Below are 14,514 nucleotides of genomic sequence, written 5' to 3'. Positions count from 1 at the left end.
AAAATAAGAATTTTTGAATCATGTTACTATGGATTCGTAATTCTGATGGCTAGATTTAGTTACGACGTTGTCGATTACACCAAATTCATTTAAATTTTCGGCAATTAACGAAATTTATCGTATCGTATCTTAGGGACGAAAATGAAAACTGAGGTCTGATGAGTATTATAATATGCTTAAAATAGTGTAAAAAATGTATAGTAGCTCTGCAAATGAGAGCGGCTGGCCCGATTTGACTTGAAATTTCCTTCAGTTGTCTCTATTGCAGTGAGAAGGTTTCTATGAAATAACATTTTTGAGAACCCTTTAAAAAAGTCGTGACATTAGGAAAATCAAGTTTTTTTTTTTTTGAAACTCGAAATTTGCATGTTATCGCATGCTTTGGTCGATGTAGGTGGGAAATACGTTCTGAATGTTGGCAAAAATGTAGACTTGAATAGTGATGCTTTCGAATACGAATTTGTGACTGTACTATAAAGCATAGAAGCTTCAATTAGAAACCCCTGTCTTGAAATGAAATGGCCTATTTCGTCACATCCATCTTAGCCATTGTATTCGTTTCCCACAATAATACAGTTCCAGTAAAATTCATCTTGTTGAATGCACAAAAACATAACGGAAGCTGTCAAATGTCGTCATTCGGAGCCGTAATTTTTGGTATTAACTAACATCGTGACACCTTCTATTAATTTTCTTAACATTTTTTAAAAATTATTTTAGAAAAAAAACATTTTTTTACTTATCCAAAGTGTTGTCGTTTTGTTCATGTACAATCTGAAACAAACAAGTAAAAAAGCAGTAAGTTCGGCCGGAAATAAAAATAATCCGTTAACTTAATCTAAGAATACAGAATGTAGGGAGTAACCGTTATATTGGGGTCTATATGAAAATGTGGATGTGCAAAAGCATTTTTTATAGGCCATTACAATATTCAAATACGAAACTTCCGTTGCATAATGTCGCACAAACATACAAAATAGCGAATATAAGGAGGTACCGTTATATGGGGGCTATACGAATAAATGGACCTGCATAGTCAGTTTTCTGTCACTGGTTGTAGTACCCATTAGCAACTTCAAATACGAAATTTGAAACACTTCCGGTGAATAAAATAATCAAAATACCGAATATGGGGAGGTACCGTTATAAGGGTGCTACACGAAGATCTGGGCCTGCATAGCCAATTTTCTGTCCCAAGCTGTAGGACCCATTACAAAATTTGAAACAATTCCGGTCAACAATGTCGCTAAAATCATAAAAATATCGAATATTGGGAGGTAGAGTCATAGGGAAGCTATATCTTACGTTGACCTATATAGCCCATTTTCAATACCAAAAGTCCTGCAGACCAAACACACATCTGAGTAAAATCTTATCAACCTACTTCAATTCGTTCGAAGGTTGGAGTGATTTCCACAGAATTACATATACTAAGTCAGTAACAGATATCCTCTTTTAGATCCCAGCACTTACGAGGCAAATTTTCAAATGCTTAATCAATTGCGAGGTCTGTTGAATAAAAAAATAAATTTTTAAGGGTTGTTAGATAACGTCGATTATATGTCGGTACTTATTTCATTATGTTATTTTTAATATGGAACAAGTTAAAAAGCAGTAAGTTCGGCAGGATCGAACTTTGAATACCCTCCACCATTTGGAACGAATTTGGAAATTTTCAAAAAATAGAATCCTTAAAAATTTTATATTGGAGCTGTGCGAGACCTGGACCAGAATAGACAATTTTCTGTCACAGGCTATAGCATCCATTACGAACGTCAAATACGACATCTCAAACAATTTCCGTGGGTATTGTACCTAAACTCGTCAAAATACCGAATTAAGGGAGATACTGATATATGGGGCCTATACGAAGACCTGGACATGCTTAAAGACTGGACAAAATGCATAATGGAAAAATAGTTAATGTGAAAAATATATAGATATATATGCTCACAATAGTGACAAGTTAGCATAAAAATTATATTTATAGAGCAATTTTAAGAATAAAATTTTCTGTAAACCAAAAATTTGAATTAAAAATTGCATTTCACTGACGTTTGAATATTGCATTTGCTGTTAAAACAACTTAACATTGGTGATTATGTTGTTATGATATCGTAACAACAGAGGTATTTACACCATGTGACAATATTTTGACTCTGTCTTGTCCCATATTTATACTTCTATGTCTTTGAACAATCATCAAAATACCGAATATTGGGAGGTACTGTTATTGGGGGCTATACGAAGACGTAAACTTGCACAGATAATTTTCTGTCATAGGCTGTAGTATCCATTTCGAACTTTAAATACCAAAGTTGAAATAATGTCGCTAAAATCATTAAAATACCGAATATCGGGAGGTACCGTTATATGGGGGCTATATGAAAACGTGGACCTACATGGCCCAGTTACGAACCTAACCTGCCTACTGGAAAAATAAACACGTGTGCAAAATTGTAGCCTTCTATCTCAAATCGTTCGAAACTGACTAAATCGACTTAGAATTTTTCGCTGATCAAGAATATATATACTTTGTTGGGTCTGACATGAGTATTTCGAGGAGTTACAAACGGAATGACAAAGTTAATATACCCTCCATAGTATGGTGGAGTGTATAAAAAATTATGTCTTTTAGGTTGATTCGATCCATAATAACAAGAATAGAAGCAATGTAAAAGCCGAGCAGATCTAATCGTTTGCCCAGAACCCGTAACGAAAGTGGTAGAAATGAGAACAGAGTAGTAAAATAGTACTACCATTCGTACATTCCAATACCTCTACTAACACAAGATCTGGAATGAAAAACTGACAGCACCATGCCCTCGTAAAGGCGAAATGAATATCCGAATCTTTTCAAAGTTGTCACATTCGTATATTTCTAACAACACAAGATCTAGTGTGCAGATGGGCGGAATCGGTCCACTTCTTCCGGACCTCCCCCACAAAATGTCAACATTTTGAATAATCATATATTTTATAAAATGTGAGATAAGAGTCCCATTATATTCCAATTTCTTATTTATCTCCTCGATGTGGTGTAAGTTTGCACCGTTTCCTATTGTTTCGTCGCTGTATTTCCAACGTAAGTGTTGGTCTTTCTATTCTTGAGCAGAGACATCTCTGGGATGAAAATAAAAGACACGTCTTTTTTGGAATATTATGCAGTCTCTCGGCTGAGGAACCCGAATAATTGTAAATTATTAGTCACAGAAGAGTACTTTTGTTGACATAGCCATACAATCTTTCAGCATTCAGGAGATACAATTGATAGCATTGTGTAATTGGTAAAACTTGTTCTTCTTACAGCAATTGGGCATTCCGGTGCTGCTGGTTGTACTGTTATTTGGAAGTATTACTTTTGCCAGGACAGGAAGGGCGGATGATACCGAGGAAAACGAATACTCAATACATCACCACAACTATGAGGAACAACAGTCGGAATCGACCAGTCCCGATCTGCATGCACAAGAATCGGGTAAAGTCGAGTTTAAGATTCATCCCGACCCGAACAGCAATATAGAGCCCGGCAAAAGGGGCTCACACAAACATGGACACACAGCCATACTGAAGCCCATCAATCGCCGCAAGAAACACATCCTGCTAAAGGTTCAGCCAAGACACAAGAAGCCCATCCATAATTCCCAGCCAGCTCAGCAAAATACTCAACCAGATGAGGTCAAGGTCTTCCATACATACGAAGAGACGCACGAGCACATTATCGAAAAGGACGAAGAACAACTTGCCGGTCCCCAAGCTGATACTCAAACGCCAGAGGCTACCGAACAATTAGAAATTCAAGCGGAACAACAATTTTCCGATCCAATAACTCAAGAAACTCAACATTTCCACTCTGAGGAGGAAAAACACGAGAAGCACAAAAAATTAAAGTTAAACACCATCATCACCACCACCATCACAATCACATCAAGGAGATTATAAAGAAAATTCCCGAACCATACCCCGTGGAGAAAATCGTCCACGTACCCGTCGAGAAGTTAGTTGAAAAAGTCGTGCATGTCCCCAAGCCGTATCCGTGGAAAAATCATTAAAGTGCCGGTTGAGAAACTGGTTCATGTCCCTAAGCCATATGCCGTGGAGAAAATTGTAGAGAAAAAGGTTCCATATCCGGTAGAAAAAATCGTGGAAAAAATTGTCCACGTGCCTGTAGAAAAAATTGTGGAAAAAATAATCCACATCCCAAAACCGTATCCGGTGGAGCGAATTGTGGAGAAGATTGTTCACGTACCCGTCGAAAAGATCGTGGAGAAGAAGGTCCCATATCCGGTGGAAAAAGTTGTCCACGTGCCCGTCGAGAAGGTGGTGGAGAAAATCGTACACGTTCCCAAACCGTATGCCGTTGAGAAAATCGTCAATAAGCTGGTAGCTGTGCCCAAGCCCTATGCCGTTGTCAAACCCGTTCCTTACCCAGTCGAAGTAAAAGTTCCAATACATGTTGAGAAACCAGTTCCATATGAGGTGGAAAATACGTGCCGGCTCCGTATAGAGTTGAGGTCGAGAAAAAGGTTCCAGTGTACATACACTCAAAGGAGCCCTACAAGTTTGAGCGTTCCCAGCACTCGGACCACACCAAGAACAATGACGACGATTTTATTGATCACGAACACAAGGGTCTGGAACAGCATAGTCAAGAAATTGAGTCATACAGTCAACACTCGCACGACCTGTCTGTGTTTCCCTCAAACCATAAGCCGAGATTAAGCAAACTGCAAAGTGAAGAAACTCAGGAAACCCAGCAGCAAACCAGACAGGCTCAAGCGATTCGTGGCGAGCTAATACGCCAACAGCAGCATCAACAACAGCAACAAGCTCAATTCCAGCAACAGCAACAAGCTCAATTCCAACAACAGCAACAAGCTCAATATCATCAACAGCAACAAAGTCAATACCAACAGCAGCAACAAACTCAATTTCAACAACAACATCAACAAATCCAGGGTCAGCTACGTTCCCAGGAGCCCGCGACCCAAGAGAGCCAAAACATTGAAGTATCCATACCGCCAAAGACAAATCCCAAATTTCACATCAACGTTGAGGAGACCGCTGAAACGGCTAACCAGTCGCCAGCGTCGGATATGCAAACACAGGCGTCGACCAATTCGCTACAAATGGTAACGCGGATTCAACAAATCGCCCTGCCCTTCCACTTCCTTCAATACCACCACGTGCCGTTTCAACAACCTCTCGGTTTCTCCTTGACGCCCAACAAGAAATAAGGCAATACTCATCACCGAGAAAACAATGATGCGTTTAGTTTAGGGATAGTTTAGACGATAAGTTTAATTTAAAACAATATAATTTAGTTTAAATCGATTTTACATCGTGAATTGTTAATAAAAAGCAATAAGTTTAAATATCTCCAAATCCATATGTGATCTATTAATTTTTATCTACACAGCGAATCAAATGTCGGTGCTCCGACAAGTGTGCTCAAACTCTGAAGTTTTGTCAGGCACGTTTAGCCGACGTATTTCCGAATTCTGTGTGATTTATCCGAGGGGGTTTCTCTTGTTTTTTTTTTTTCGCTTATTTCTCTTTGAAGAGGTTTGCTATGATTTTCTTGAATAATAAGTAAAAACATATCAGTCAAATAAATTTTAGACCCCACAAAGTATGTATATGTATATTATTGATCAGCATAAAATTCTATGTCGGTTTAACGATGTCCGTCAGTTTGTCTGTTTTGTTCGTTTGTGGAAATCACTCTGGCTTCCGAACGAAGTAGGTTGAAATTTTACTGACATGTGTTTGGTCTGCAGGACTTTTGGTATTGAAAATAGGTCCACATTTTGGTATTGCCCCCATATAATGTACCTCCCTATACTCAGTATTTTGATGATTTAAGCGACATTATTCACCGGAATTGTTTCAACATTCGTATTTGTAGTTCGTAATGGATGCTACAGCCTATGACAGGAGATTGCATATGCAGGTCCACGTTCTCGTATAGCCCCCATATAACGGTACTTCCCTATATTCGGTATTTTTGCGACATTTTTCACCAGAATTCTTTCAAGTTTCGTATTTCAATATTGTAATGGCCTATGACAAAAATTGCCCTGCATATCCACATCTTCGTATAGAATCGGATCGGAATATAACGGTAACCCTATACAGTAACCAACTTCAGACTGCTGTCATTTCTAAGCCACTCGTCACGACGGCTGTTAAAATTATTCCAGTGACAGTTCAATATATTGCTAACAAGCGTACAAAAGCATTTTGGTAAGAATTTTTCAGAAAAAAAACTTTTTTGTAATGGAATTCAAGCGTGATAGTGTGATTTCTTTATAATTGGCTGGAAACCCACAAGTGGCTATCGTTAGAGCACTCCAGAATTTAAACGTGAATAAATCTTTTGTGTCTCGCACCATCGCTCGTTACCGTGATACTGGTAGCGTAGCCCGACGTCAAGGAAGTGGACGGAAGAAAACAGCAACATCAGCAGAAATGGTTCGAAAAGTGAAGAAGCGACTTGATCGAAACCCGCTTCGCAGTGGCCGAAAAATGGCTCGTGAGCTGAACATATCGCAATATTCCATTCGGCAAATATTGAAAAATGAGCTCGGGGTAAAATTAAATTAAAAATTCTGGCGTTTGACTTTGTTGTAGTTTCTTATCTCACCCTGAATTTTGTTCCTATATTATTATTATTATCACTATTATTATTTTTATTTTCTTAATTTACAAATTCCTCCCAAAAAAACAATATATACAAAAATAAAATAAAGCCTTCTTGTGTCAAATAGTCTTGTAAACATACAACAATTTATTAATTGAATAATAGGTTTCTCTCCACAAAATTGAATCTAAGATATAGGGATAGATCGCCTCGGTGATCTAGTTGATTCATGTGTCCGCCAACCCGTCTAATCATGTTAATTTGTAATGACCATGGCAGAAGAATACAGGTAGATGCATCAATGCTTGGGAGCATTGATATGTCAAAAAAATTAAATGTTTTTTCAAATACAAGTGGATTTTTATATGTTTTTTATACTACGTCATTCGGAGGCTACTATAATTCGCGTTTTTTCAACAATTTTTACAAATTTAAATAATTTTTATTCAACATGATCCTACAGTTTGCAATTATGGGCGATCTTCACGAACCTTTCGATAGCTCCCTTATGCAAGCCCCACACGATACAACTGGTTGTACAACTTGGAGAGTACTCAAATTTTGTGTTTTGGTCAAAAACGATACAACTTAAGTTGTGTTCCAGAGCCTATAAATTAGTACTGATTCTGCTACAACGCGTTCCCGTACTCCAAAAACTAGCAAAACTTGCAGCCAAGGTAGATCTAACAGGTAACCGCATCGGCGAATTGCTACAACAAAGCAACTTTTGTGGTCCCCTCAAATGTCAAAATTGGCATCTAAGGCGAAAAACATAGATTCGCCATGACATTTAAAAGTTGCGGCAAATTTGTTTCAACCAATCAGAAACGAGGTGTTTGTTTACATTTTATTTTCTGTCCCTCTCGTCGTAAACGAACGTCGCAATAAAAGTTTTTATTGTAAAACAAATAAGAGTAAAATAAGTATTAATTGTAGTATTGCGATATTTTTTAAACAAAGAAACTTATAATGACTATATTTTACTGGTTTAAACCGAAAGTTTTCCGGAACTGCAAATGACAAGAGTCTAATTCTTGCACTACTTCCCGTGATGTGCTTTGGGAATCTTAGATGTTGAGGCTAACTTAATTCTTAAAGCTGCACTCCATTCTAACCTCCTTCCTTCATGTTCTTTAAATTTTTTACTGGTTTCACTCTTAACTTACTCTTAAATTATTTGAAATATTATAAAAAGGTACTTTTAGGGAAGACAACATAAACAAATTTGTTGTTGCATTCATTTAGGGCGAATTCTTCATTACAACAATTCGTTTTGACATTTAATGGTGCCGTCAGCTGGGCTGATGCGATTACCTAGTACATCTACCTTGCTTGCAGCTCTCTCGAGAAAAAATGGCGCTGAGCGGTGCACATTTCTGCTTGTTTTAGCTACATGAATTTGACCGAGCAGAAATGTGCATATTGTAAATTTGACATTCAATTGGCAGGGCTAACAAGGTTGGAAAATGTATTGATACATTTCAATGTTCGCGCGTCACAATAAAAATAATGAAAACATCAACTTAAAAACTAATATTTGTAGTGCAAAAAACAAAAAGAGAAAATATGGAGCAACTGATGTATTCACTTTTGGATGATTGCAGCAGTGAAGAGGACTGGCTGAATGAGGAATCAGATTATTAATTATTATTATAGATTATTAATTTTAACTTATCGTCTTCAATACTATTTTTTTTTAAATTTTGGCGTCCATTTCAGTAAGGTTTCACCAGTCCGGTTTAGACTGTTTACTTTTGGAATTTTGGATTTTGCCATTTTATTGCATTTCTGCTAATTTTCCGTTCCCTTATTTTTTGAGCACAGCTAAATGAGAATGACATTTCGAACTGTTCTCTCTTCTGCTAGTTTTACTACTAAAAGTAATGGAACACAACTTTAGTGTACAACTTCACTTTTCGTAGAGTTTATTTGAGTTAAGATGACACCGAAAATAATTCATTCTCTATAATTGACACAATTGCTTTTATTTATAATTAATTTTTGAAATGCCATTTTATAAATTGAAATTCCTTTTATATATAAATTAGAATCACACATTTGATTGGATTTCGTATTGTTTTGATGTGCGAAACAATGGTGTTGCCTCTTCAAAAATAAACACAAAATTAAATTGTATGCGGCATGCCCACAAACATTACAATCGGTTGGTACAACATGCCAAATATCAAAAAATTTGATTTTTTGTACAACCGAGAAACAACTTCGTACAACCGGGCCACAAACGATACAATCTTGAATACAACCTATCCAGATTGTACAACCAGTTTGTAGCGTGTGTTGATGCTTATTTGAAATGACTTTATCTTCTTAATTCTACCATGTTTTATCCCTTACTAGAATCAAGAAGGTAAAGTCATGTAATTGTATGGTTACAATTTTTTCATTTGACAACGACTCATTGTCAAAATATATATTTATAAATCCATTGTAAATACACAAATCAGAGGTGAGAACATATTTTTATGCAGTGAAATTTGACAAGATAATTTACAGAAAATGCAGCGATGGGTATGCTTATTTGAAATAACTTTACCTTCTTAATTTTACCAGGGTTTTATCCCAAAATTATAAATTTTTGTCCGATAATTTTAAACGTGTTTCCGCAATTGTGCTTGTTATCTTTTGCGAGTTTTAAATTCCAAATTTGTGGAGGGTATAAAGGTTCGGCCCGACCAAACATATCCCGTTTTTTATTTGTGTAGTATTTTATATTTGTCACAAAAAGGGTAAATTTGGTCGATACACTAGTTGTAATTTCCATATTTTTTGAAATAATTCAAAATTATATCCAACAAGTTGTTTTCATTTGATGTTTTTGTTCATGTTTAAAATGAGTCAAATAGCTCGAAAGATGATTGAAATGCCTGGATGTTCTCTCAAAAATATTATCCTAAGTGTTCAATCTTTCAATTCCGTGGTAAATCTGGTTAATATCATTAGTGCGCGCCCCGCAATTTAAGTTTCTTCCAATCATTGATTTTGAAAATATTTTGTTTTTATACCCTCCACCATACTAAGGAGGGTATATTAACTTTGTCATTCCGTTTGTAACTCCTCGAAATACTCATGTCAGACCCAATAACGTATATATATTCTTGATCAGCATAAAATTCTAAGTCGATTTAGCCATGTCCGTCTGTCTGTTGTAATCACGCTATCTTTCGAACGAGTTGAGATAGAAAACTAAAATTTTGCACACGTGTTTATTTTTCCAGTAGGCACGTTAAGTCCAAGTAAGGTCCACGTTTTCATATAGCCCCCATATAACGGTACCTCCCAAAACTCGGTATTTTGATAATTTTAGCGCCATTATTCACCGAAATTGTTTCAACTTTGGTATTTGAAGTTCGAAATGAATACTACAGCCTATGACAGAAAATTATCTGGCAGGTCCACGTCTTCATATAGCCCCCATGTAACGGTACCTCCCTAGATTCGGTATTTTGATGACATTAGCGACATTATTCATCGGAATTGTTTCAAATTTGGTATTTGAGATTCGTAATGGATTCTACAGCCTATGACAGAAAATTTTCTGTGCAGGTCCACGTCTGCGTATAGCCCCCATATAACGGTACCTCCCAAAATTCGGTATTTTGATGATTTTAGCGCCATTATTCACCGAAATTGTTTCAAATTACGTATTTAGAGTTCGTAAAGGGAACTACAGTCTGTAACAGAAAAATGTCTATGCAGGTCCAGGTCTTCGTATATCCCCCATATTACAGTACCTCCCAAAATTCGGTATTTTGATGATTTTAGCGCCATTATTCACCGGAATTGTTTCAAATTACGTATTTTGAGTTCGTAATGGGAACTAAAGTCTAAGACAGAAAAATGTCTATGCAGGTCCAGGTCTTCGTATAGGCCCCATATATCAGTACCTCCCTATATTCGGTATTTTGACGAGTTTAGATACAATACCCACCGAAATTGTTTGAGATATCATATTTGACGTTAGTAATGGATGCTATAGCCTGCGACAGAAAATTGTCTATGCTGGTCCAGGTCTTCGTATAGGCCCCATATAACGGTACCTCCCTATATACGATATTTTGATGATTTTAGCTACATTATTCACCGTTTATTTCAAGTTTCGAATTTGAATATGGTAATGGCTTATGACGAACAATGCCAATGTAGGTCCCCGTCGTATAGACCCCAATATAACGGCAATATTCGGTATTTTTAAAATTTAACAGAATTTTTTAGGGATTTTATTTATTTTTTTTAATTTCCAAATGGTGGAGGGTATTCAAAGTTTGGCCCGGTCGAACTTAAGCTGGGAATACATAAAGCGCTTATGTGGCTGGCTTAAGTCATCGGCTGGCTTCTTCGGAAATGAACAAAGGAGTCTAGGGCCAAAATCGAACTAGGTCAACCTAAAACTCCTTTGTTCATCTACGAAGAAGCCAGCCAGATAAGCCCTTTATGTATTTCACCCTTTACTGCTTTTTAACTTTTTATACCCTCCACCATACTATGGAGGGTATATTAACTTTGTCATTCTGTTTGTAACTCCTCGAAATACTCATGTCAGACCCAACAAAGTATATATATTCTTGATCAGCTTGATCTGCCGTCTGTCTGTTGTAATCACGCTATCTTTCGAATGAATTGAGATAGATAGCTAAAATTTTTGCACATATATTTATTTTTCCAGTAGGCAGGTTAAATTCGTAAATGGGCCATGTAGGTCCACGTTTTCATATAGCCCCCATATAACGGTACCTCCCTATATTCGGTATTTTGATGATTTTACCGACATTATTCACTGGAATTGTTTCAAATTCGTTATTTGAAGTTCGAAATGGATGCTACACCCTAACACAGAAAATTATCTGTAATTCTTCGTATATTATCTGGCTGGCTTAAGTCATCGGCTCACTTCTTCGGAATGAACAAAGGAGCCTAGGGCCAAAATCGAACTAGGTCAACCTAAAACTCCTTTGTTCATTTACGAAGAAGCCAGCCGATGACTTAAGCAAGCCAAATATGCGCTTTATGTATTTCCAGCCTAAATCCATGCATGGTAGAAGAAAACAGGTAGTCGCATCGATACAGCTGCTGGGATAAAAGTCTGTCAAACTGATTTTGGAATTGAAATTTTTGATTGAAAAATTATTGAAATTTGTAAAGCAATAACAAATGCAACAAGTTGTTGTTTTATTTGATTATCTCCATTCTCCATCATCCAAAAACGGAAACATTTGTTCCTCACAAAAACTGTAATATAAATTTAATATCAACAGAATTTCCATTAAGTTCGTCATTCCGTTTGTAACTCATCGAAATAATCATTTTAGACCCAACAAAGTATATATATTCTTGATCAGCGTAAAATTCTAAGACGATTTAGCCCTGTCCGTCCGTCTGTCCGTCTGTTATAATCACGCTACAGTCTAAACGAATTAAGATAGGAAGCTAAAATTTTGCACAGATCTCTCTTTTGTCTGCAGGCAGGTCAAGTTCGAAGATGGGCTATATCGGTCCACGATATCGTATAGCCCCCATATAACGGTACCCCCGATATTCGGTATTTTGATGATGTTAGCCACAATTTTCAATGGAATTGTCTGAAAATCCACACAAGTAGTTCCTTGTGGGTACTTTATACCTCGGCAGAGAATTATCTATATAGGTCCACAATATCGTATAGCCCCCATATAACGGTACTCCCCGATATTCGGTATTTGATGATTTTACCTACATTTTCAACGGAATTGTCTGAAAATCCACACAAGTAGTTCCTTGTGGGTACTTTATACCTCGGCAGAGAATTATCTATATAGGTCCACAATATCGTATAGCCTCCATATAACGGTACCCCCGGTATTCGGCATTTTGATGATTTAGCCACATTTTTCAATGGAATTGTCTTAAATCCACACAAGTAGTTCCTTGTGAGTAATTTACCCCCTGAGAGAGAATTTCTATACAGGTCCACGATATCGTACATCCCCCATATAACGGTACCCCCCGATATTCGGTATTTTGATGATTTTACCCACATTTTTCAACGGAATTGTCTGAAAATCCACACAAGGAGTACCTTGTGGTACTTTATACCTCGCAGAGAATTATCTATATAGGTCCACAATATCGTATAGCCCCCATATAACGGTACTCCCCGATATTCGGTATTTTGATGATTTTACCCACATTTTTCAACGGAATTGTCTGAAAATCCACACAAGGAGTTCCTTGTGGGTACTTTATACCTCGGCAGAGAATTGTCCATACAGGTCCCACGCTATCGTATAGCCCCCATGTAACGGTACCCCCCACGGTATTCGGTATTTTGATGATTTTTGCCACATTTTTCAATGGAATTGTCTGAAATTCCACAAAAGGAGTCCCTTGTGGGCATTTTTCCTCCTCAAAAGAATTATCTATATAGGTCCACGATATCGTATATCCCCCATATAACGGTACCCCCCGATATTCGGTATTTTGATGATTTTACCTACATTTTTCAACGGAATTGTCTGAAAATCCACACAAGGAGTTCCTTGTGGGTACTTTATACCTCGGCAGAGAATTGTCCATACAGGTCCACAATATCGTATAGCCCCCATGTAACGGTACCCCCACGGTATTCGGTATTTTGATGATTTTTGCCACATTTTTCAATGGAATTGTCTGAAATTCCACAAAAGGATTCCCTTGTGGGTATTTGTCCTCCTCAAAAAGAATTATCTATATAGGTCCACGATATCGTATATCCCCCATATAACGGTACCCCCCGATATTCGGTATTTTGATGATGTTAGCCACATTTTTCAACGGAATTGTCTGAAAATCCACACAAGGAGTTCCTTGTGGTACTTTATACCTCGGCAGAGAATCATCTATATAGGTCCACAATATAGTATAGCCCCCATATAACGGTACTCCCCTATATTCGGTATTTTGATGATTTTAGCCACTTTTTCCAATGGAATTATCTGAAATCCATACAAGGAGTTCCTTGTGAGTACTTACACGCAGACATAGATTTGTCTTTATAGGTCCACAATATCGTATATCCCCCATATATCGGCACCTTCCTATATTAGATATTTTAAAGATTTAAAAGAATTTTTATTGGATTTAATTTTTTGAACATTTTCTAATTCGTTCCAAATGGTGGAGGGTATTCAAAGTTCGGCCGGCCGAACTTACTGCTTTTTTACTTGTTTTTAAATTATATTGTTTATTACTTAATTCAGTACACAAACATACAAAAACTACATATATGTTAAGACTTTACACTACAACCATGGTACAATAAAAAGGTAAGGGTGAAAATACGTAAAGCGCTTATTTGGCTGGCTTAAGTCATCGGCTGGTAGATGAACAAAGGAGTTTTAGGTTGGCTTAGCTCGATTTTGGCCCTAGGCTCCTTTGTTAATTTCGAAGGAACCAGCCAGATAAGCGCTTTATGTATTTCCAGCCTAAGCGTGCCCGACTTCTGCCAATTTTGTGTATGTGTTTGTTGTTTTTTAAAAATAAAAACAGAATATTTTCAAAATCAATGATTGAAAGAAACTTAAATTGCGGGGCGCGTTTTAAAATATTAACGAGATTTGCCATGGAATTGAGAGATTGAACACTTAGGATCGTATTTTTGAGAGAACACCCAGGTATTTCATTTATCTTTCGCGTTATTGACTCATTTTAAAAATGGACAAAATATCAAATATATGAAAACAACTTGTTGCCTATAATTTGAATAATTCTGACATGAAGCGGGCATAGCCTCAGGGCTGTATTTCTGTAGTTTTACGAACCTGTTCTACCTCCTTATTGTACCATGACTACAACCAAATGTCCTACTTGTCTTCATTCTGGTATGAATTTATGTACAC

At 36.9% G+C, this 14,514-nt stretch overlaps 1 pseudogene; it reads left to right on the top strand.

The window, feature by feature from the left end:
- The first annotated feature begins 765 nt into the window (after window positions 1-765).
- LOC101900047 (titin-like) lies at window positions 766-5,585 on the top strand (annotated as a pseudogene).
- The last annotated feature ends 8,929 nt before the right edge of the window (window positions 5,586-14,514 follow it).

This window comes from Musca domestica, unplaced genomic scaffold (assembly GCF_030504385.1).
Source record: "Musca domestica strain aabys unplaced genomic scaffold, Musca_domestica.polishedcontigs.V.1.1 186, whole genome shotgun sequence".
Lineage (NCBI taxonomy): Eukaryota > Metazoa > Arthropoda > Insecta > Diptera > Muscidae > Musca > Musca domestica.
Note: the sequence above shows the minus strand (reverse complement) of the source record. Positions and strands in the feature narration are given on the sequence as shown.